Genomic DNA, 24562 nt, shown 5'->3' with positions numbered 1-24562 from the left:
TCCCTCCAGGCCTGTGAGAGACAAGGAGTGACTGGCCATCTAAGGGAAATGGCTACATGCAGGTGCATTTTCAAATTCATTAATTGGCACTTGAGGTTAGCTTTGCCCCAGAACTCCACTAATACCTAGTCAGCGCTCAGTAAAGACTGTCTGCCGAACCAACCAATATACCTTATTCTTGTCATTCTTATCTAAACTGGAAATTAAGGAAATTCCCTGGCGGTCCAGAGGTTAGGGCTCTGTGCTTCCACTTCCGAGAGCCCGGGTTCTCATGGTGCGGCCACAAAAAAAAATAATAATAATAAGTAAATAAATAAATAGGAAATTGACTTACCATCACTTCCTGAGTTAAGGAAAGTAATTCTCAAAAGCACCCCTTGGGGGGAAAAAGGAGTCATCTTATAGTTGACTTCGTATGAAGTCTTTTGTGTCACAAGATCATCCCTAAATTATTTTAACAACAAAATATTGTTAGTGGAAGACATGTTAGCCTGAAATGACCTCAGTCGTTACTGATTTGGGATACCTGTAGAAACCACTTTACTCATATCAACTCATCATTTCTCTGAAAACACCTATGAGTAGGTATTGATACTATATCACCCATTTTGCAGAGGAGAAAACTGAGGCACAGGAAGGCTCGGTGCCCTGTCCTGGGTCATAGACAGTGGAGTGGGAGAGCCACCAGGGTAGCACCACAGCAGGCTGGCTCTGAAGTCCCTGCACCATGCTGCCTCTTGCAATCACTGTCAGTGCATGTCATTGTGAACAAGCCTTTCTAGAAGCTCTTCAAATGCAATAGAATACACCATTAAGTCTGAAGATCACAAGTGTCTACCCAGTGAATGAAGAAAATATGACTGAGAATAAAATGTTCAGTGGCCCCAAGATACAAGTGGCTGTATCTCAAAATGACTTAGAAGGATGATGGAAACATGGAAGATTCCTTTAGGTGATTCCAAAAATGCCTTCTAGAATGAAAAAGACATCAGTATTGGAAGGTGCATGTGGAGAATCTGAATGAAATACCTTTCATAAAATGTGAACAGGGAAAAATTCTAAAAGTAATGTTTTATATTACATGTATATTTAAATATTTAAATATATTTAATGTTACTAAATAAGTAGTTCTCAATTGGGGGCAGTGTTGCCTCCTAGAGGACATTTGACAATATCCAGAGACATAATTTGTCATCAGAACATGGTAGGGGCAGGGAGGTGCTACAAGAATGTAGTAGGTAAAGGCGAAGGATGCTGCTCAGTGAGCTTCTGTTGTGATTGTGTGTACCTAAACCCCATAACACTCAACCTGGAGAAAGAACACTTCACAGGACTGTGATGTCACTTGTGATTGGATATAACCCACAGTTGATGTAGGAAAATGTTTCTCAAACATGTCCTCGACACTAGTTGTATGAAACATTCGTAAAGAATGGCTTGTGTGGTCTTATGATTTGGGAAAATGCAGTATATCTAATTCTCCCGTGTAGCTTGGCAATGGACACTTTGTGTAAGTCTCGGAGAAGTTCTGGAAAATACTGGAGTTTTGTTTAATCCAAAATTTTCCAAATTTATTTGATCACGCAGCCTTTAAAAAAATTCAGAATGGGTAGAGGACAGCGACGCTTCTTGTGTTGTCATGTTTGGCTGTTTACATGTTGAAATGTGTTTTATGAAGAATTAATTTCATTTTATTACTTTCTATATGACTTTAGAGCAGTATACTAGTTTTCTTTGGGGGTGGGGTGGGGGAGGTACATGAAGGTTATATTACCTATGAATTTCATGTGAGGATAGGAAAGTGGGTGCTGTAAACAATCTGTCAGAAGAAGGTATGGTTCCAGTCAGGTGGACAACCACTACTGAGCGGCAATCTTCGGCACAAAGGAGAGCGATGGTTCAGGCTACACAGTCCATCACAGATGAGCCCAAAGGAAAGGAGAGAACATGAGCTGTGGAGTCCTGCTGAGGTTGCAGCATCACAGAGCAGAGCTGGAAGCCACTCAATTCCTCGAGGCCCACCTCCCACTTTACAGACAAGGAAACTGAGATTCCACCAGGTAACATGTCTTGACCAAGGGCCCTCTCAGTCGCCACAAAATGAAGGGTCTTCTTGTGCACTCCTTGAGTGGATGAACAGAAATTTCCTGAAGCAAGTATTGTCTCATCATATTGTTTCCACAGAATTTACTATGTCGGTTCATGTTCACAATTCCCTGAAGAGCCATAGAGTGATAATATGTTAACTATGTTTCCCTGGGACTCGTCCGTTCCCTTGAACTACGTTTACCCAACCCCACAGCACAGACTTGAAATCGTCCCCCTGGAGACTGCATGATAGTTTGGAAAGAGAATTGGCCAAGAAGCCAAGAAATATCAAACCCCCCAAAATCAGCCTGATTCTTAAGGATAATACCTTTTATATTTCTTTAAACATAAAAAGTATCACATACCTCACTTGCCAGACTTTGTTGAAATGAAATGCGACTCTTTCAAACAATCATATCAACCCTAAAAGGATCAAAGTTTGCCACAACTGAGCATTTTCAAAAGTGAGAAGTCAAGGGTCTCAGAGGCTTGGCTTTTGACCTGGCTGGTTCAGGATGCTTCAGTGTGTCACCTCAATTTTCTGTCTTCCCCATCTCTATAATAAGGATGGAAATGTATTTTCAGTTTTTCTCAGGGTCGTTTTGAAGGTAAGGTAATACAAAGTATTTGAAAGCTCTTTTAAGATTTATAAAGCTTCACAAATATAAGGGACTGTGGTTATGACACGTGCACGTAGCTTTTTCCACCCTGAAATGAATGTATTTCAGGTGACTTCTGTGTTGGGCCCCAGACTAATTCAGATTCCTAAGTTTGTTCATTGCCAAGTGGTTTCAGAGTGACTTACTGATTTATCCAAAGCAGTCTGGCTTCCTCCCTGTGGATGAAACCAGCAGAGAAGCCAGATAGTTCTGGAATTTAAATCCAGATGTTTTCATCATGCTTTCCAATATACACTCAACTGCGGTGGTATTTCTCCATTTCCCCAAAGGATCAGGAAATAGAAATGTTTCCACATACAGCATTGTATACTCTCAGTCACAGCAAATATGCACCTTGACTATTTTGACTTGAAGAGATTTCTGGATGCTTGGAACATTCTTTCCCAGGCAGACAGTGATGCTTAGCTTCTGGTCATTTATTTTTTTCTTCTTTTCTTTCTTTGTTTTTTTATCTTGTAAAGACCTCCATCCAAGGACCACCAGGAACACCTATAGTTGACGTGAACCTGTAGTAGAACATGTTGGGCTTATTGTTCTTTGCATCAAGGGAGACTGCCCACCATGGGGAACCACAGGGCATTTCATTAAGAGGTTTTCAGAAAGGACTTATTTTAGAATTTGAGTTTGTGTTAGATGACTTGGAGGAGAGTTTATGGAAATGGGGTTTTGCTTTAGAGTGGATACTGTGAATAAGTGGGGGTAATTCCATGATTGAGTATTTTAATCTTATTTATAAGGCAGAAGAACTACATTCAGGTCAAAGCTCTAGGTGGTAGAAGCAGCAGTCATTATTTTTGCCAGGAGAGGACATGTTTGGTTATTTTTGTGACCTTACAATGCTCACGTCTTGTCTTCTGTATTCACACATGATAACAGGATGGTCTTGTTTTTGTCTTGATCCCTCCTGGTCATGGAGAGTGGCCTTGTCTGACGTTGATGCTCTGTGCAACATTTATATTCAGGAAAACACCCAGACCCAGCTCTAAGGCAGGCCAACTTCTAGAAACTTCAAAGCCTACTTGATAAGGGGCTGCTTTTCTCTTTCTCAATATTTAGCATGAAATAAAATATAAATACAAATCCCTACACACAACAAAAGCATAACTTAATGAATTTTTATAAGATAAATACCCTTGTAACCACCATGCAGGTGAAGAACTTGAGCTGTGCCAAACCTCCCGGTGCCTATCTCAGGCACAGCCCAAGGGAATAGATGTACTTTCACAATAATCACTTCCTTGTGTTTCTTTATCATTTTATCACTCAGCGTCTCTCCCTAGACATTGTAGTTTGGTCTTTCTCATCTTAAAAACTTCATATGGCTTTTGAGTCTTTGAACCCATAGATTCCCCTCTATCCCTTTCTTATAATTTATCTGTTGAAAAATTGAGGTCATTCGACCCACACCATTTCAGTGTCTGGATTTTTCTATTTCCTATTCTTGGGCAGTTCAACCCTGACCTTGGTTTTCTTTATTCCCTTCTGCTGTAATCTGGATCCAGAGGTCTGAATGGGCTCAAGTTCAGCGTCTTTGGCAAGTCTGTAGGTGATGTTGTGTTCTTTCCTAAGGAGGTACATTCTGTCTCATTGTCCCTTAAGTTATTTTTATAAGAAAAATGAATGCTGTGTCCAGGCGGGAAATATTGACTTAGCACATCCTCAACCCCCCAAGGAGGCCAGCTGTGCTTAGCAATCCCCGCCAGAGGAAACCTGGAAGACAAGGCTGAGGAAGGCTTCTTATAGCACAAAGGGCCAGGAATGGAACCTGGGATTGTACTAAATGTCTGTGAATAATTTCCCTTTTCTGCTAGTTTTATATGTAATGTGGAAGTGCCTGTCATTCAGAAAAACTTAAAATAGAGCATGGTGACATCTGGCACAGATCACATTTTTCTGTGATATGATGAAAAATGTATGGTCTATTATAACGTAAGAATTATTGGAATTAGTACAAGTAGACCATAGGATTCTGTGCTTCCATCCCACAAGTACTCAACTGTCACTTCTTTGTGGATTTAATGAAATATGCAGGGAGAATACAGTGCCCGGTAAGGAAGGAAGGCTGCCATCACTGATGATGGTGTCAATCTCACCATAATTAACAGGGCTTTATGTCAGCTATCCTAAAAGTTAAAGAGATCAACTAACAAAGAGTAAAACTCATCAATGTTTTACTCAATGTACTCATGTGAACAAATACTGTGACCCCTTTACCCTTCAATGTCATATTCCCTGGTTCAGTCATAGTCCCATCAGGAAAATGGAACTCATAACAGTTGTTTTACCAGAGTGAATTAATAGAAGGAGTGGGTTAAACTGGTGTTGGAGGACTGAAAACAGGTAAAGGGAACACGGAGGTGTCTCAGAGATAGTAACTACTGGAAGCAGCCACCACCCCTGGGGCTTGGTGGGAAGAGGTTGAGGTTATCTGAACCTAGAGGATGTCAGGAGGGTCCCCGTGGGGCTACAGCCCAGACCTCTGGATCAGGTTCTGATCTGATCTGATGATTCTGATATGGCTGAGTGGGTGCTATAAGGATCATCTGATGATGTGGGGAAGAAGCAGGAACTGGAACCAACTGCTCGGGCTGGGGCAAGAACCACCACTGGGGAGACACTAACAGGATCCACAGTAAACAAGAAGGAGCACAGCCTTCTCCCTCCTCCAATCTTTTTTTTTTTTTTCTTAATTTTCATTGGAGTATAGTTGATTTACAAAGTTGTGTTACTTTCAAGTGTACAGCAAAGTGAATCAGTTATACATATACATATATCCACTCTTCTTTAGATTCTTTTCCCATGTAGGTCATTACAGAGTATTGAGTAGAGTTCCCTGTGCCATACAGTAGGTCCTTATTAGTTATCTGTTTTATATATAGTAGTGCCTCCTCCAATCTTGCTGTGTTCCTCTCGTGTCCCCTCATGGCAGAGCCTAACATGGAGCAACTGGCAAATCAAAGATGTAGAAGAGCGAGGTTGGGCCTGAGCTATAATAGCCTAATAACTGGCACACTTCCCTCTGTTCTTCTACTCAGATATTTCTGATTCCCTTTGTTTTCATCAAAAGTATCACCCTCTTCTTTTGAAGCTTGTTTATGAATCCAAAGTCATTCTTAAGGGGATGGGGGCTGTGGTGATGTCTTGGGTATCCTCAGCTGTAAGACAGCCCCTAATTTTGATGTGTCAAGGAACCAGGGCATGGGCTTCCCCAGCCGCTGGCTAGTGAGCATCTCCTCTTCCTTTGCAATAAAGTTCTTGTCAATGCCAGTGTCTTGTAAATTCTTCCTTTTTTTCTTTTTTTAAAGTGAAATATAGTTGATTTACAATGCTGTTTTAATTTCTTATCACCAGAGTTATTTGGAGACTATATATATATATATATATATATATATATATATATATATATATATGTATGTATGTGTGTACATACATTCTTTTTTTAAAAGTACTCTTTTCCATTATGGTTTATCACAGGATATTGAATATAGTTCCCTGTGCTATACAGTAGGACCTTGTTGTTTATCCATCTTATATATAATAATTTACATCTACTAACCCCAAACTCCTACTACATCCCTCATCCACCTTACCTCCCCTTTGGCAACCACAAGTATGTTCTCTATATCTGTGAGTCTGTTTTGTGTTTCATAAAATTTCATTTGTGTCATATTTTAGATTCCACATGTAAGTGATATCATATGGTATTTGTCTTTCTCTTTCTGACCTACTTCACTTAGTATGATAATCTCTAGGGTCTATTCATGTTGCTGCAAATGGCATTATTTCATTCTTTTTTTATGGCTAATATTCCATTGTATATATGTACCACATCTTCTTTATCCATTCATCTGTTGATGGACATTTAGGTCACTTCCATGTCTTGGTTATTGTAAATAGTGCTGTTATGAACATAGGGATGCATGGATATTTTTGAGTTATATTTTTGTCCAGATATATGCCCAGGAGGGGGATTGCTGGATGATATGGCAACTCTATTTTTAGTTCTTTGAGGAATTGTTTGACATTTTTGAGCCTGTGGTCTTTTTTTCCATACCATCATGCATTCGTTCCCAAGGCCTTTTGTGCCCAGCCTCAGATTTCAAATTGCTTAGGAGCACTACACAGGTGGTTACTGGGGCCTGGAGCTTTCTCCAAAGATGCAAGTCCTAGAGTCTACCTGTTTCCTTTCTGTGTTGTTGCCACCAAAATTCTGAAATGAAGCTTCTGCTTTAAACCATGACCTTGGACCCCAAACTTGGCAAGATCTTTAAGAATATGAGGTGATTAAGGAATGTTGTGCACTTTGGGGGCTCCCCATTACTGAGCAGAGTGTATGGGGTAATTCTTTGGAGAAACATTAATAAGTACAGATACACATGGTACTCTCATTCAGTGTAAACTGCCTAGAACAAAGGACAATGCATTCTATTCATGATTCATTCATACATTCATTCACCAATTTAGTAAATATTTATTGAGCAGCTATCATGTGCCAAATAACATTTTTAAACCCTGGCAGTACAGCAGGGACAAAACAGATGACACCCTGCCCTCATGGGGTTTGCATTCTAGTGAAAGAAACATACAACAACTAACAATGTAATACATTAGGATGCAGTGGGTGCTCTTGGGCTGCACTCCACAGGCCTGCAAGCCTTGTAGTTGCCAGTCTCGAGACTGAAGAAAGAGCCCAGAGACAGTGACAGAGACATCGATGGTTTATTGAACAGGAGATCTTAAGCAAAAGGTCCTGAAGTGACACCCCACCATATACGGAAGACAACAAGTGGGATGTGGCAGCAATCTTTGCTCCTCGGGAGGACAGAGGCTACCATTTATAGGGAGAATTGGGCTTATCAGTAATCAGGGACTAATTAAGCCCTATAATTAAGAGGGTTGGATAGTCATGTGAGTGAAGCAGAGAGTGGTGGAGGAGGGGATGTACACAGAGCAGGAGAACAGCCATCTTGAATGGCCTGCCCTTACAGGCACTATGCAGAAACATAAAGTGGTGGTGGTGGGGGGGGCAAGTGACATAGGGGACTATTTTAGAGAGGAGACATCTGTGCAGACATCTCAATAGAGACAGTGGTGTTTTGAGGCAAGTCTCTGCAGGTCTCTTGCATTTTTGCCCATCTTTTTAGCAAAGGCATTGACAGCTTTTGTTTTGTTTCCAAAAATGTTTGTATAGCAACCAGACTTGGAATACAGAGATAGTGTCTCCCTCTGAGGCTAAGGGCAGATTTATTTCTTGACCAGGATAATAAAGATAATGTCCCCCCTCCAGGGCAAAGGTTGAGCAGGTTCGCTTGTAGCCCACTTAAGTGATTGGGAATTTCCTAAACTTGGGGTTCCTCAGCTTTGAAATAGAGCCTTTGCATTACAGTGGGCCCTTGGGTCTGCTTCCATATCACCATATGGGACTTGAGGGGTAAGATAAATGGATACAGTCAGGAAGCTCACACTGCCTGCTATGATTGTCTTTGTTCTACCTACCTCTAGGAAACTGGCAGGCCAACTTGGCAGCTTGTAAGTAAGGTACTTCGTAGACTACTCAGTTTTGGCGGGAAGCATTGCAATTTTATTTTATTTTTTCTGTTTTTATTTTTTAGTGAAGTATAGTTGATTTACAATATTATATTAGTTTCAGGTGTACAACACAGTGATTCAATATTTTTATAGATTATACTCCATTTAAAATTATTATAAAATAATGGTTATATTTCTCTGTTCTGTACAATATATCCTCATAGCTTATTTATTTTATACTTAGTAGTTTGTATCTCTTAATCCCATACCCCTATCTGGTGGTTTTTTTTTTTTTAATTGAGGTATAGTTGATGTACAATTTTGTGTTAGTTTCAGTTGTACAGCACGGTGATTCAGTTATACATATATTAGACCACTCAGTTTAGACAGCTGACTTGGTCTCAAAGACACTAAAGGAGGCCTTTCATTATTAGTAGCCCCTACAAAACCATTACTTCAGCACATGCTCAAGATTGCCTTCTTGATGAGATTAAAATCAAGAGTGTTTTGAAACATAAATAAATAAGTGAAAAAAAAAAATTCTTCCAGCTATTACTAAACATTTCATATCACTAAGAGAAGGAAAGCATTAAGCACCTTCTAAACATCTGCTGGATTAAATTAAGGACATGCCAAGGAGTCCCCCAGAAGGCTTAAAACTGCTTATCTTATCAAACACTTTCATTTGCTATGAATTGAGTTCTGGCACATATTCTTTGCTATTAGCAAGCCATGCTCACTTTTTAAGAAATCTCTTATTATGCACTGTAAAATTATGCACAAGAACAGAAAAAAGGTTTGACAAATCACATCAAGGTAAAGAAGAACAAAATAGCTTCTACAGATCATTTTTAGTCTCCAAGCAACAGTTACAGTTTTTAACAACAGTGCAACAATATAGTGAGATTTGACCACCCGAATTTTCCCCAAGTCTTTCCAAATTCATAACAGGTTCAGCTGTATCTACTTGGCAAATCTTCAAAGGGGAATAAGATTTAGACAACCATGCGTATCAGCCACGTTATGACTCTCCAAAGACACAGTGCTATCTTTCCATGAAAGCCCAGCATTTTCCAGTAGTTTTAAACTCAAAATCCAGCCCCAGTAATGATGGACAGATGTTATGACACATTTGTGCAAACCCATAGAACATGCAACACCATGAAGCTGATGAGAAGCAGAATTTGGGGTATTTCCCATTCCTTTTGATTTCTATTCCATAACATTCCATAAGAGCTCAGAAAGCATGGAGACATCATTGCAACCTAAAATTCAGGAGTTTATTACAGACTTGGTGCCATCACATAAGAGGGCCAATGAGGGCATGGCAAAGCAAATGATGTATCTCTTCCTGATACAGAAATGCCTTCATCCCAGAGGAGACCTCGGTGAGAATGGGTTTTGAGTGATCATCTCTTAGGTACCACTATCCTCTGATTCCTTTGTAGTTAGGTGACTGAATTCTTTCTTCAGGATAAACAGTAGTGCAAATCCTACTGGATTTCACAATGATTTACAAGGACAAAATAATGCTTTCCTCTTACACACACACCCCTTGCCCCTGTGGGTTGTTTCACTTTCCTGTAGTTGTAGCCATGCCACACCCCTTCCCTAACCCCGACCCACCCACAGTCCCCATTGCATACTTCTCTTGTCAACTTGGTTAAGCTGGGAGTTAAGATTCTCAGTGACTTACTTACAGTAGGCTGATTACCCATATGTACATTGTATCTTATTTTTTAAAGAACTTTCCCTTTAAAATTGAAATCTATCTTATGCATCTATACATTTTATACACCAGTGGCAGATCTGGATAATTAGTGTATCCAGATCCAGCTTTTTGCATTCTCTCACTACTTGGATAAATATAATAGAAGGCCAAGGAAGTGTACATCACCCTAATTTAATTGGGACACTTGATTCTCCGAGAGGGGATCTATCAAAGAAACTACAATAGGGACTTCCCTTGCGGTCCAGTGGTTGACTTCGCGCTTTCACTGAAGGGGGCACGTGTTTGATCCCTAGTCGGAGAACTAAGATCTGCATGCTGCTCTGTGCGACCAAAAACTAAAAACATAAAGAACTTAGAATAGTTACCTGAGGTCTGAGGATTACCAAAAAAAACAATGTTACCCTTGTGTTATCCTGTAGGTAGTGCCAACAGCCAGCCAGTCTATATAAATCACAACCAGGAAAACAATAAATCAATCCATTCACTGTCTCTGGAATGGCTCTCTGTCACATTGGCATGGGTTAGACTTAGAGATGGTAGATATGGCCAGCTTGGAACAATGATGTGAGGTGTGCTTTAGATGCCAGTGTGGATAAGTGTCTATGCAAGTGAATTCAGGAGCCAGCAAGAGGCACAGAGAGGTGACATAACTTGCCCAAGGTCACACAACTTGTTGGCATTCGAACCCATGACAGGCAAGAGCCATAGGTCAAACACTCAAAGACTGTGCTGTCTCTCTGCATAGCTAAACAGGTTATATAGAGTCCAGAGGGGCAGAAGCCACCAAGATGGACCAGCAGAGGATCGAGACTCAGAGTGGCAATTTCAAGGAGAACTGGGGATGTAGGGAGGGTGAGGAAGAGAATGAGGAAGGGCTCTTAATTAAAGCAAGAAGAAAATGCCACAACAGATCCTCCAGAGATTGACTGATTTCTCTTTAGGGAAATTTCAAAAACCAGGGCAAGTGAGGGAAAGGAGGAAGGGCTGGCTGAGCTGAGGTCCAGGGCCAGCCCTTGGGTTTCTCTTAGGAACAAGGAGTGTGTTGACTGGGCCAGAGCTTCTCAAACTGTAATGTGCACCAGAATCACAGGGGTATCTTTAGTGCAGATTCTGTTCCAGGGGATCCTGAGATTCTGCACTTGTAACAAGCTCCTAGGTGGTGCTGGTCCATGCACCACACTGAGTAGCAAGGGACTAGGCTAATAGGAACAACATAGATTTTAAATGGCAGCTTATGTCTTCCAAGGCAGTCCCTCCAGGGTTCAAGTGGGGCCTAGCCTTCAACAGGATGAGATTCTTAGGTGGGAGGTTCTAAAACCAGCTGCCCATCAAAAACACCCAGGGGCCTCAAAGCTGTATGCCCGAGACAGTTTCCCAACAATAAAGACCTTTATCCAGCTGTTAAGGCTCCCTCTGATGGTTTCCAGGCTTGGAACTAGAAGATGTTCAGGAGCACGTGGAGAGATACGTGTTTGCGAGAGGATGAGGGGATCTGCATCTCGACTTTGTGGCCATTCCATACGTCTGTGTTCATGCAGGCACAGGAGGTCAGCGTTTACTGAACTAAACTTATTCAGCAGTTACTCTGCTCAGAGCACTATTTATCACCACTGTGTATACGGTCTGTAAGGATACATCAAACAGTTAACAGGGGCCGTATTTGGGGCATGAAATTTGGAGCAGAAAGTTTCATGTGACTTTCCACTTTAGGCAGTTCTGTGTGGCCTGAGCTGTTAAATAAGCATACTTTACACACTGAGGGACAGAATATACCATCTGACCTACTCCAGATAAACCAAGCTTTTCTTGCTTCTATGTCTTTGGACAAAGGCCTCTGTCCAGAATGACTTTGCCCACTTGGCAAACTCTGCTTTCAGGTGCTGCTCTCATGCTACCATGTCCAGGAAGACCCCTTGGTGAAATCACAGGCTGAATCTAGGCTCTTTGATGTGCTGTCACAGTACCCCATCCACTCTTTTATGAGAGTCTTTACCACAGGCTATTATAATATTGGGGTCTTTTTTGCTCTTTCTTCTACTAGACAGTGAGCAACTTGAAGGCAGAGGCTTGGTTTCCTTTCTTCCTGTATTTCCAACTCCCAGCTTAGGGCCTGGTATATAGTAACCACTAATCCCTGTTCTTTAAATTAATCATTGTGTTGATAGGTACACACACTGTTAGTTTTCACACACTTTGGGTCTAGTTTTCAGCTGCTACCATCAGATTTGGGGATTTGGGGACCCTGCTGTGATCCTGATCAGGACTGTAAAATGTGGTCACAATGGTTTACCACACCTTGTATTTTGGGCCAAGTTCCTAGTTGGGCTTAACACCACCAGAGTTACCACTTGTGGGCCACTGAAGTGGCTTAGTGAGCAAACCCAAATTTAGGGTCCTGTATTGATTGTCAACCATCACACAGCCTGGCTCAAGTGAAACTGGAAGTAGCTGTTGTCAAGCTCGCAATTTGTTCAGGCTCTCACCCTTGCCATTAACCTACACTCTTCATCTGTAAGTAATTTAAATTCATCTGACCTTTTGTTTGGAGAAGGTAGCCGAGTCTTGACAAGGCAGATCACCCTAAAGCTCTGCTGGAGAGATCTGTCTCCAAATCCTCCCCGAGGGATTACCTCTCAACCTCTTGAGTTAAGCCTTGGAGTCGAGCACTAAAAAGCAGCTCTGTTCTCTGGCATTTTGTGCAAGAAGTAGGCTGGGAAAAAGAAAACAAGTTTATTTGCAAAGGAGGAACTAATAGCAACAATGACAGAGGACATGCTGGAGCACAGACACACTTACTATGAGTGATACAAATCCTCAGGGACCACAGCTTTAGAAACAGAAAGTAGCTAAGAAATATGTATCGAACAGGCCTAGCATTTTGTACTTATGTGAGCCAAGTCATACTCCATTATCCACATGAAACTGTCTGAGGCTACACTAATAGAGTAGCCACTATCCACATGTGGCAATTTAAATTTCAATTAATTAAAATGAAATAAAGGGACTTCCCTAGTGGTGCAGTTGTTAAGACTCTGTGCTCCCAATGCAGGGGGCCTGGGTTCTAACCCTGGTTAGGGAACTAGATCCCACATACCACAACTGGGAGTTTGCATGCCACAACTATGGAGCCTGTGAACCACAAGTAAGGAGCCCACAAGCCACAACTAAGACCTAGTGCTACCAAAAAATAAATAAAATAAAAAATAAAATGAAATAAAATTATTCAGTTCTTGTGTTGTGTTAGCAATATTTCAAGTGTTTAGTAGACACAGGTGGCTGATGGTGACCATTTGGACACCACGGACATATAATATTTGCATCATTGCAGAGAGTTCAGTCATCCAGTATGTGTCTAAGTGTGCAGCAAAGTGGTGTTTGTACTCTTTTCTCTTCACTAAATATGCCCCTAGAGTCTTCTTTCTGATCATTCTCCAAACCCTCTGAGGGCACCTTGTCTATTAAGACTACTTCTCTGAATGGAACGAAAGGGAGCTAGGAACAACAAAGCCAGTAGTCACTGTCAAGCACAAGCTCATTATTTTCCATTTCTTTTATTCCCAGCCAACCCCCGTCTGACCTTGCCCCCTGGTCACAGGGTCTCAGCAGCCCCCAACTAGCTCACATCCTATTTCCACCAGCACACATTTCACACATGTGAAGGCAGGATTTCCAGAGTGAAGGGGAACTGAACACTTCTGGGATGAGGTTTTAACAGCTTCCCCATACGTGAGACCCAGGCCATTCCTCTTGGGACTGGTCTCAGACCATATGGTTTCCAGCGTTTTGAAGGCAGCTTTGAATACCTCTGGATATTTTATAGGCTGAGGAAATTGGGGCCTCATTTTAGGTATACTATAAAAGATCTCACCAGAGTAAAGAAGAAAATATGCCCAGATTCAAAGCATTTATAGAATGGTCATTCTTTTATTTTTAAAGAAAATGCTTGTACCATATAAAATATGGTACATATTTTATGGTACCATATAAAATACATACCACCATAGTCAGGAAGTAGTTAGGAATAAGAAGGAATAGAAGAATTGATAAAGAGGAATGGCTCCTTTTTAAATGTTATTTTGGGGATTTCCCTAGTAGTCCAGTGGTTAAGACTCCATGCTCTCAATGCAGGGGGCATGGGTTTGATCCCTGGTCAGGGATCTAAGATCCCACATGCTACACAGTACAGCCAAAAAAATAAAAAGTTATTTTTCTTAAAATACACTTTATATAATATATGTGTGTATGCATGTATGTGTGTTTTTATATATGCAATAATTGAAAGTTTTTTGTTCGTTTCTGAGCTCCCCATTAATATCAAGAAGATGCCAGAGACAATGATGAATCAGACATCTGCGAGAACATTGGATATCTAGAAAGGATCATCAGTTTGGGTGCAGCTGAGCAAACAGACTTGTTATTCCTGATTTAAAAGACATTAAAATAAAATGTCTTTTAAGTGATTCCCTTTTGGGAGGCCCTAAATGAAAACCATTTGGAAAAGCCACTGACTGAAGTGAACACATAATGGACTCTATTTCCCCCAGTGATAGTTAGACATATTCTATTTATTTATTTACTTATTAAATTGCTGGTTTATTATTTTATTTATTTATTTTTAGCTGTGTTGGGTCTTCATTGCTGCACACGGGCTTTCTCTATTTGTGGCGAACAGGGGTTACTCTTTGTTGCAATACATGGGCTTCTCATTGTGGTGGCTTCTCTTGTTGCAGAGCATGGGCTCTAGGAGGGGGCTTCAGTAGTTGTGGCACGTGGACTCAGTAGTTGTGGCTCATGAGCTCTAGAGCACAGGCTCAGTTGTTGTGGCACACAGTAGTTGCTCTGTGGCATGTGGCATCTTCCTGGACCAGGGCTGAGGGTGGGCCAAAGCTCCAGGGTCTCTGTGAAGGAGAGGAGCTTAACCAAAGTTTGGTTGTCAAGCATTTTGTTCTGATGGATCAGTGGGTACAACAGTTCGATGAATCATTTTTAAGGCAAAAAATGGGAATTTCGGGCCTGTGTCTGGCCTTGTCATATGTAACAAGGGTTTGTCCAAAAGTCTTATCTAAGTCCTGTGGGGAAAGGTGGTTCTTTGCAGTAAGCCTTTTCCCTGAACACAAAAGCATGGGGTTATTTCTTAACTTTCTGCAGTTTTCCAGGTGCATAGTGCTCAGGCAGAGAACAATGTTGTCATTGGTGAGAGAAAGAACAGGGCATGTTTTTCATGGCATATATACTTTTGTACTTGTGAATTTTATCTATCCAAAAATTAGAAGTTGATGGACTTCCCTGGTGATCCAGTGGTGAAGACTCTGCACTTCCCCTTCAGGGGGCACGGGTTTGATTCCAGATCAGGGAAGGTCTGCATGCCACACGGTGTGGCCAAAAATAACCCAAAAAACAAAACTAAGTTTAAAAAAATGCAAAATTTTAAAATAAATTTTAAATGAATGAGTAGAAGATCACAAATTCCAGAAACCTCTTTCCTTGCTACAGTTGAGAATTCTTCCAAAATGGCTCTGGATGCAGAAAGGAGTCTTGGGGAGTGTTTCTTAAAACTTTGGTGAAAGTGCTGAGGTTAGGAACTATCCAGTGTTTTGAACACTCTGTTCTGAGTGTCCTCCCTACAGATGTGAAGGGCACTGTGGGCGTGAAGGCGGCACACTGCTGGGTGCAGAAACCACCCTTATCTCTCTCTGGGTTTAACTTCACAGACAGGCATTGTACTACCCACGACTGTGCTGAGTTTTCTTATCTCTACCTCTCCTACACTAGAACAAATCATGAAATAGGACACAAACTGTAGCCCAAATGTATGCACATAGAGAATTCTTGTTCCTCTGCTGAAAGGGATTTTGCTGAAGCCCAGTGGTTGTCACATGGATCCCTTGTTAAGCAAAGTGAAGATAATTTTGCATAGTTGGAGGCTTTTCTCTCACCTCTGGGAACTAATCTTTTTTTAATCTTCATTTTCGACCTCAGCCAGAAATATCACTATTCCCTCATCAGCGTGCCACTGTTCCATCCTACAGATGCTTAGGCAGCGTTTACACACCCAAAGATGCTGGCCTTGGCAGGACCCAGGTTGTACAGAGCGTTTGTTAACTTGATCTGCCTCTTCTGAGCACCAGAAACTTGATTTCAATCACCAGTTAAAGTTCACGAGTCCACTTCTCTTAACAGTACTTAAAAGGGTTTTCTTACTAAAGATAACATAATAACAGAATAATTAGACCCACTATTGGGAAATGAACTATTTACAGCTTCCTAGATTTTTTTAAATTTTTATTTATTTATTTTTGGCTGCATTGGATCTTCGTTGCTACACACGGGCTTTCTGTAGTTGCTGCGAGTGGGGGGCTACTCTTTGTTGCGGTGCGCGGGCTTCTCATTGTGGTGGCTTCTCTTGTTGTGGAACACAGGCTCTAGGCGTGCAGCCTTCAGTAGTTGTGGCACACAGGCTCAGTGATTGTGGCTCGTGGGCTCTAGAGCATAGCCTCAGTAATTGTGGCGCACAGGCTTAGTTGCTACGCATGTGGGATCTTCCCAGACCAGGGCTCAAACCCATGTCCCCTGTATTGGCAGGCTGATTCTTAACCACTGCTCTACCAGGGAAGCCCCTATGCAGCTTTCTAAATACAGTTGTCCCTCAGTATCTGCAGGGGGTTGGTTCCATGACATCCCACCCACAGCCCTTTGGGTACCGAGATCCACGGGTGTTCAAGTCCCTTATATAAAATAATGTAGTATTGTAAATGAGAATAAAAATGGAATTGTTATTGCTAAGAGAGCTCTCTAAAATGGAGCCGGGGGACCACTGAGGAAGTGGGACTTACATCTCAGCCCAGATGGAATCTGAACTTTTGATCACTTTTTGTCTTAACACAGGCATCCAGAACATCTGCAAAGTGTTCCAGAAACTCAAGACACTTATGGGACCCTTACCCTAAATAACTTGTGACAGCCTATCCCTGAAGGACAAATACTTCCTTTTTGCATCAGAGCCAATCATAATTCTTGCAAGACAACTTTAACAACCTGATGGCTTTTGCCTTTATAAGCCCCTGATCCTTTCTCTTCCCAGGGTCACTCTTTGTTTTATCCAAATCTGTGTCTCCTGAATTGAAATTCTTAAGACCCCAAGCAAAGCTCTTTGTTCTTTACAGCTTCCATACTGATTGTTGTTCAACAGCATTTGCATATAACATACTCAATCCTGCCGTATACTGTAAATCATCTCTAGATTACTTATAATTCCTAATACAATGGAAATGCTACGGAAATAGTTGCTAGAGTGTGGCAAATTCAAGTTTCGCTTCCTGGAACTTTTCGGAAATTTTTTTTTTCTGAATATTTTTGATCCATGGTTGGTCGAATCTGTGGATTTGGAACCTGTGGGTACAGATGGCTGATTGTAGTAAACTTGAGTGAATAGAGATTGATCAGGATAAGGCTGGATATGGACTAGTTGTGACATCAACTCCCAAGTTGGCCTTAGATGGAAATGGTTGATTCTTCAACAGGAAAGCCTGAGAATGTACATATGAATGTACCTTGCAGACCTCTACCTGCAGCAGCATAGTTAACTAAGGGCTTCAGCAACAGTGTTCTGAAACAGTCACAGTGTCTCTGCTGAGGCCACAAATCCCATGCAGTGCTCCCTGCTAGTAACCAAGTGTAATGGGACACTGAGGCAGCCTGTCACTGGGAGACACACTTTCTTCTATGGACTTAGGCTCCAACACATCCCAGCAGCTTTGCCGACCCTTCCTTTGTCTTCACAGGAGTCTAGGATGCTTCCACCAACCTCCTCTCCCACTCTCCTTCACTGGGGTCAGACTTACACTGAGGGCTGAAGTGGGTCCAGCCTTTCCCAACATCCTCCCCAATTTCTCCCACGGGTATTTCCTCTGGTAAAATCCTCGCATGTTTAACCCCATCATGGTGAGTGCTTTGCAGAGTATCCACACTAACCCATGGCCATATCCAGATCCTTGCTTCTGTTTGCTGGCCTCATTGTGGACCTTGGGCCTTCTCGCCTCACGTCCCCACACTGGGGGACATCTTGTGCCAGACTTATTTGTATGGTTTCCTTTATTTAGAGGCTCTGTTTTTTTTTTTTTTTTTGCTGTACGCGGGCCTCTCACTGCTGTGGCCTCTCCCGTTGCGGAGCACAGGCTCCGGACACACAGGCTCCGCGGCCATGGCTCGCGGGCCCAGCCGCTCCGCGGCATGTGGGATCTTCCGGGATCGGGGCACGAACCCGTGTCCCCTGCATCGGCAGGCGGACTCTCAACCACTGCGCCACCAGGGAAGCCCGAGGCTCTGTTTTGATTACAGTAATTCCACTACATATGAACGAGTTCCGTTCTGAGAGCATGTTCATAAATCCAATGTGTTCTAAGTCCATCAAAGACTAGGTACCCAGCTAACACAATTGGCTATATAGTACTGTACTGTTTAATAGGTTTATAATACTTTTCACACAAAGAATACATAAAAATAAACAAACACAAAAAATAAACTTTTAATCTTACAGTACAGTACCTTGAAAAGTACAGTAGTCCAGTACAGTAGCTGGCAAACAGGGGCTGGCATCAAGTGAACAGGCAAAAAGAGTTACTGGCTGGAGGAGGGAGAGGAGGTGGGAGATGGTAGAGCTGAAGGATCGTCAGCAATAGGAGATGGAGGGCAAGCTGCAATTTCACTCATGCCTGACGTTAATGGCACAGGTTCTGGTTCCTTGCTGGATTCCATTCTACCTACCCTCTTGAAAAAACCGATCCAGTGATGTCTGGGAAGTAGCTTGTTTGCATCTTTGAAAGTTCTCATGTAGGGGACTTAATGTATAATGTCTTAGTCTTCTGTGATTTCTGTTCATGGGGTGCACATCCTTTATACATTGTGTTTTTAAGATTAAGATTCTGCTGTCCCTAACTGTTACAGCATAGATTTGAGAAATTCCAGAAAATTACTCTCACCTTTGATATAGGCTGGAAAACACTGGCTGCCATTCCCCAGTGACTTGGCATGTCTTTTGTCTGTCTCTGTACTGCAGAATTTCAGGACATTCTGGGCTTTGCCTTCAGTCTAAGTTGGATGGTAGTTGTTGAAAAGGGTTAAAATGGTAGGAATATTTGGTGCAGGAGAGCAAGTTACAGATTGAAAATGACCCCAGCAGTTTTCCCTGGGCCAGAAGTCACTGACTCAGTGACAATTCAGGTGTCTGATTCCGATGTACCCACTGACTGTTTTACTACTTAACCCCTTTACAGTCATTGTGGGGCTACACACATACAGGTCATATCATTTCAGTTCATTGCAAATTATTTTGTTGGAATGGAATTTTGCCACATTGAATATTGAACAATATTAGTAGAAAACTATGTGAGTTCAAGAACATGTTCATTTTGAAAATGAATCATCTCTACATAGGTAATGATAATATTATCTCCAGGAAGGGATATTGAGTGATGAGAGAACACAGGCAAACAGGAGGATGACTTTTGGCTTAAACACTTTGAATTACTTTGGGCTGAGGAAGTATTACTACTTTTTCTAAAAGCTCTTAACAACAGAAAATGAATTAACTCATAATAAGCAAGCAAACAATGAAAATGTGATTCTCCTTGGATTATTTAGACTTTTCCCTTTACCTAACCGATTGAATCTTATGCTTGGCCTGATGCCATCAAAACTGGATGCTGACTGGGACTTCTCTTGTGGTCCAGTGGTAAAGAATCTGCCTTCCAATGCAGGGAGGGGATGTAGGTTTGATCCCTAGTCAGGGAACTAATATCTCACATGCCGCAGGGCAGCTAAGCCCCCACGCCACTACTACTGAGCCTGCATGCCTCAACAAGAGAGCCCACGTGCTGCAATCTACAGAGCCCACATGCTCTGAACCCCACATGCCACAACTAGAGAGAGAAAACCCGCATGCCACAGCTAGAGAGAAGCCCACGCACCACAACGAAGAGACCACGCACTGCAACGAGAAAGATCCCACATACCTCAACTAAGACGCAACACAGCAAAAAACAAAAACAAAAACAACTGGATGGTGACAATCCTGCTTGATTCCACTTCTAACTCTACTGACTACCATCTCTCTCCTCTAACGCCTTTCTGTTGACAATAATGTAGAATCTAATTCTCACTGCACCTTCACTCATTTGCTCCTGGCAATGGGTATTAGTTTAACCATCTTTGTTTTCTATGATGGTCAGCTTTCAGTTAAAGATGATGAAGTCTTTAAAGGGTCCATGTATATGTATAGGCACAAAAGTACCTCAAAGAGAAGGTAACTATCTGTAACATGATGATATTCTTCCCACTGAAAAAGGAAAATATCCCTATGTCTTTAAAATCTGATGGCTTTTTAATGGGGGAAAGGCTGTTAACAGAGAGGTACGGCATTTCTAAACTAACATATGGAAAGTATTATAGACCAAGAAGTGAAAGAGTACTGAATTACATCCAAGAGGTCTCGCTGGTTATAATTATAAACACTTATGAAATCATCAATGTATAAATGCAGCAATACAAAACCCTCAGCTCTTGGCCAGTGGTGGGCAAAGATTTTTTTTTTCATTCCAAAGCCAATGATTTATATTTATAACACTTCCAAGCTGAAACTAGCATTCTTATTACATTTATTCATAAAAATTATAAATGGGCCATTTCCTGATGAATGAGCAGATTTCCTAGCATTTGATGGAAAATAGACTACAAAAGAGGGAAAATGTCACTGAACAAACACCTCTGTTCCTTTTCTATCTGAACTGACTACTGAAAGTGACATGAAAAATGAGTATGAGGCACTAATTTCAGGGATCCTAAGGGTAGGGTCTCACGTGTAGCAAAATCAAGAGGCACTAAAGCACTGCATCTAACTTTCTGAACTGAGGCTGAACCAGCCTTGTGAGGAGAGGAGAATGGACATGGTCTGGAATAATAATACCAGACCTTGGAACACACGTGGCGGTGCCTAGGAGGTAGGAACTGCTGCCTTCAGACCTGGGGTGTTAGCAGGGTTAAAATCAGCAATTCTTTCTGAGTTGCTAACTGAATTTAGGGTTGGTCCTGATATATATATATATATATATATGTGTGTGTGTGTGTGTGTGTGTGTGTGTGTGTGTGTGTGTGTGTATGTGTGTGTGTGTGTATATATATGTGTATATATATAGGTAGATAGATAGATAGATAGATAGATAGATAGATAGATAGATAGTATATATTAAGTTGTTTAACCTCTGTGTCTGTGCTGGTCACAACGCAGCCTGCCCACAGGTGCCAGTTCACACACTGTTTTATGAGATGAGCCTGTGCCAGAAGGGAAAGCAATTTCCTTCATCAATAAAGTCTTTCTATGAAAAGAAAAAAAAAAAGTCATCCTGACTAAACACTCTGCTGAGTGCCATATCAGATTTACATTTTGGTATAAGCTTTTTGTCTCAGTTTTTACCAGTAACTAGCACTTCCTGTAGTGGCACTAGGGTAACACTGCCTTCTATCACTTACAGTCTGGATCTTATTGTATAAAGGAGCAGTCGCTGAAGTGGTAAGAGGGCAGTAAAGGGATAAAGTAGTTAATCTGGAACAACATCATTTATTCTACTGTACTTATGGAGCATCTGTGACATGCCAGGTTCTGTGTTAAGTGCTGGGAATACAAAAGTAAACATTCTGGACAAAGTCCCTGCCTGAAGGCCAGTCCCCTTAACCAGGTCACAAGGTACCTATCTGCTTGCTCAGAACTGTTTCTGCACTGACCGTGGGCACCTTCATGGTACTCAGTACCAAATTCAAGATGGCCATTGTGGATCTGGGCACCTGAAGGTCTCCCAAGGCAAAGTCAAGGAGCCTGTGAAGGAGACCACTGATGCAGATATCACCACATTGTGCCTGTGTCTATCAGAAGAAGAATGAGATGGTGGAAACCACCTGAAAGAAGGTTGTGAAGAAGGAAGATCTCTTCATCATTGACAAGTTATGGCCCCTCTTCTTTGAAAGAATCTAGTGAAGGAAACCTGTCAGAAGACCCTCAAGGATCTGCAACTGGACCATATGGACATTTATCTCAATCACTGGGATCATAGCCGCAGGATGACTTTTCTCCAAAGACAATAAAGGCAATTTCCTCGCCAGTGAAGTAACATTCTTGGTTGCCTGGGAGGCCACGGAGGAGCTGGTGGATTGTGGGGGTTGGGGAAAGCCATTGGAATCTCCAACTTCAGCAACCTCCAGATCAAAATACTCTGTATTTCATTTGCTTTAATTTACATTTTTAAGGTGCAGTATAGTTGATTTACAATACTGTTAATTTCTGCTGTACAGCCAAGTGATTCAGTTATACATATATATATACATTCATTCTTTTTTTAATATTCTTTTCCATTATGGCTTATTATAAGGTATTGAATATTGTTCTCTGTGCTATACAGGCCTTGTTGTGTAACCAAAAAACTATTGAACAAGCCTGAAATGAAATACAAAGCTGTGACTAACCAGATTGTCACTTGTACCTCATGAGGGAGAAATGGAGCCAGTACTGCCACTCCAAGGGCATAACTGTCACACCATACAACCCTGTGGGCTCTCTGGTGAAACCTTGGGCCAACCCAGAGGACCCTTCCCTACTGGAGGATCTCAAGATTGAGACTGCTGCAAAGCACAAGAACTACAGGCCAGGTTCTCATCAGGTTCTGTATCCAACGGAATGTGGTTGTAATCCCCAAATCTCTAACACCAACATGCATCATTGAGAAATTTTAGACCTTGACTTTCAAATTAAATGATGAAGGGATGGTGATCATACTCAGCTTCAGCAGAAACTAGAGGGCCTGCACCGTGAACCCTCTGTCTCATTTGGAGGATTATCCCTTCAATGCATAATATTGAAGCTGAATCTCCAGATTAGATTGCCCAGCAGGTGTTCTCCGTTCACTTCATTAAAGTCTAACTCTCTCCACGAGAGTCCTATTTTACCCAAGCTAATCTGAGATCATATTGAGCCTGGCCCTGCTATAGGCCAGAATCTGGACAGTGTTGTATACTGGGAGCATATTGTCATAAGGAGATAGGATTCAGGTAAGCAAATTACAGTATTTTTCACTTATTTGATTTGATTGCCAGGGAACTCTGCTACCACTGACAATATAAAGATTAAAATAATAAAGAATAGGGCTTCCCGGGCTTCCCTAGTGGCACAGTGGTTGAGAGTCCGCCTGCCGATGCAGGGGATACGGGTTCGTGCCCCGGTCTGGAAAGATCCCACATGCCACAGAGCTGTTAGGCCTGTGAGCCATGGTTGCTGAGCCTGAACTTTCGGAGCCTGTGCTCCGCAACGGGAGAGGCCACAACAGTGAGAGGCCTGCGTACCACAAAAAAAAAAAAAAGAAAAGAAAAGAAAAAAAAAAAGAATAGGGCTTCCCTGGTGGTGCAGTGGTTGAGAGTCTGCCTGCTGATGCAGGGGACACAGGTTCGTGCCCCGGTCCAGGAAGATTCCACGTGCTACGGAACGGCTGGGCCCGTGAGCCATGGCTGCTGAGCCTGCGTGTCCGGAGCCTGTGCTCTGCAACGGGACAAGCCACAACAGTGAGAGTCCTGTGTACCACAAAAAAAAAAAAAAAAAAGAATAAAGAATAATAGTGCAAAAAAAAAATCCCTTCTCTTATGGAATTTACTTACTAGTAGACAAATAGATCAACCCACCAATGAACAATCCAGTACACAAACAGATATGTAATTTCAAAATGTGAAGCATCATGAAATAAATGAAACAGCTAGTGTGATGGAGATTGAGGGGTAGTGTTGCCCATCTCCTGGAATCTTGTTAGAAATGCTGGATCTCAGTGCCTTCCCCCCACTACCCATGCTCTGTCCTCCCCTCCAAACCACCGAGTCCAAGCCTTCATTGTAACAGACTCCCCAGGAGATCCATGTGCACAGTACAGATTGAGAGCTCTGGATAAAACCTCAGATGTGGTCGTCAGGAAGACTTCTCTAGTGGAGGTGGGGGCATTTTAGCTGAGACCTGAATGATGAGAAGGACCCAGCATGTAGAGATCAGGACAAAGTGTTCCAGACAGTGGGAACAGCAAAGGAGAACTTCCTGTGATGGGAATGAACAGGGGAAGGCCAGTGGGGTCTGCGCAGGGTGAGTAAGGGCAGAACATAGGAGAGGATATGAGGACTGGAGCATGCTGGGCTTCTTGGGAGGTGGGGGGAGGTTTACATTTTCTTCTAAATGAGATGTGAAGCCATAGGAGGGTTTTAAAAACAAGAGTTATTGACCTGACAACAGGGAGAATTTGCTTTTCTCAACTTCACTCTTCACCGCTCTCCAATTATGTCTGGAGACTTGACCCCCTGCAAATGCTGCCTTTGACCTTCACAATCTTTGCTAAGGCCTGAATTCATGAAGGCAAGTTCCTAAAACACAGCCAGTGGGCGTTCTTGTAGCTCAGTGTTCCACGGGGTCTGCATGGGTTCACCAGGACTCGCCACATCGGTACGCAGAGGGACCATG

General features: G+C 42.1%; 1 pseudogene; it reads left to right on the top strand.

Annotated features, from left to right (window-relative positions):
- The window catches only part of LOC132483035 (aldo-keto reductase family 1 member B10-like), a 46807-nt pseudogene extending 24001 nt beyond the window's left edge, over positions 1-22806 (top strand).
- Positions 22807-24562: the final 1756 nt, after the last annotated feature.

This window comes from Mesoplodon densirostris (assembly GCF_025265405.1).
Source record: "Mesoplodon densirostris isolate mMesDen1 chromosome Y unlocalized genomic scaffold, mMesDen1 primary haplotype SUPER_Y_unloc_2, whole genome shotgun sequence".
In the NCBI taxonomy this organism is placed as follows: Eukaryota; Metazoa; Chordata; class Mammalia; order Artiodactyla; family Ziphiidae; genus Mesoplodon; species Mesoplodon densirostris.
The sequence above is the reverse complement of the archived record's forward strand: the minus strand, read 5'-3'. Positions and strand labels throughout refer to the sequence as shown.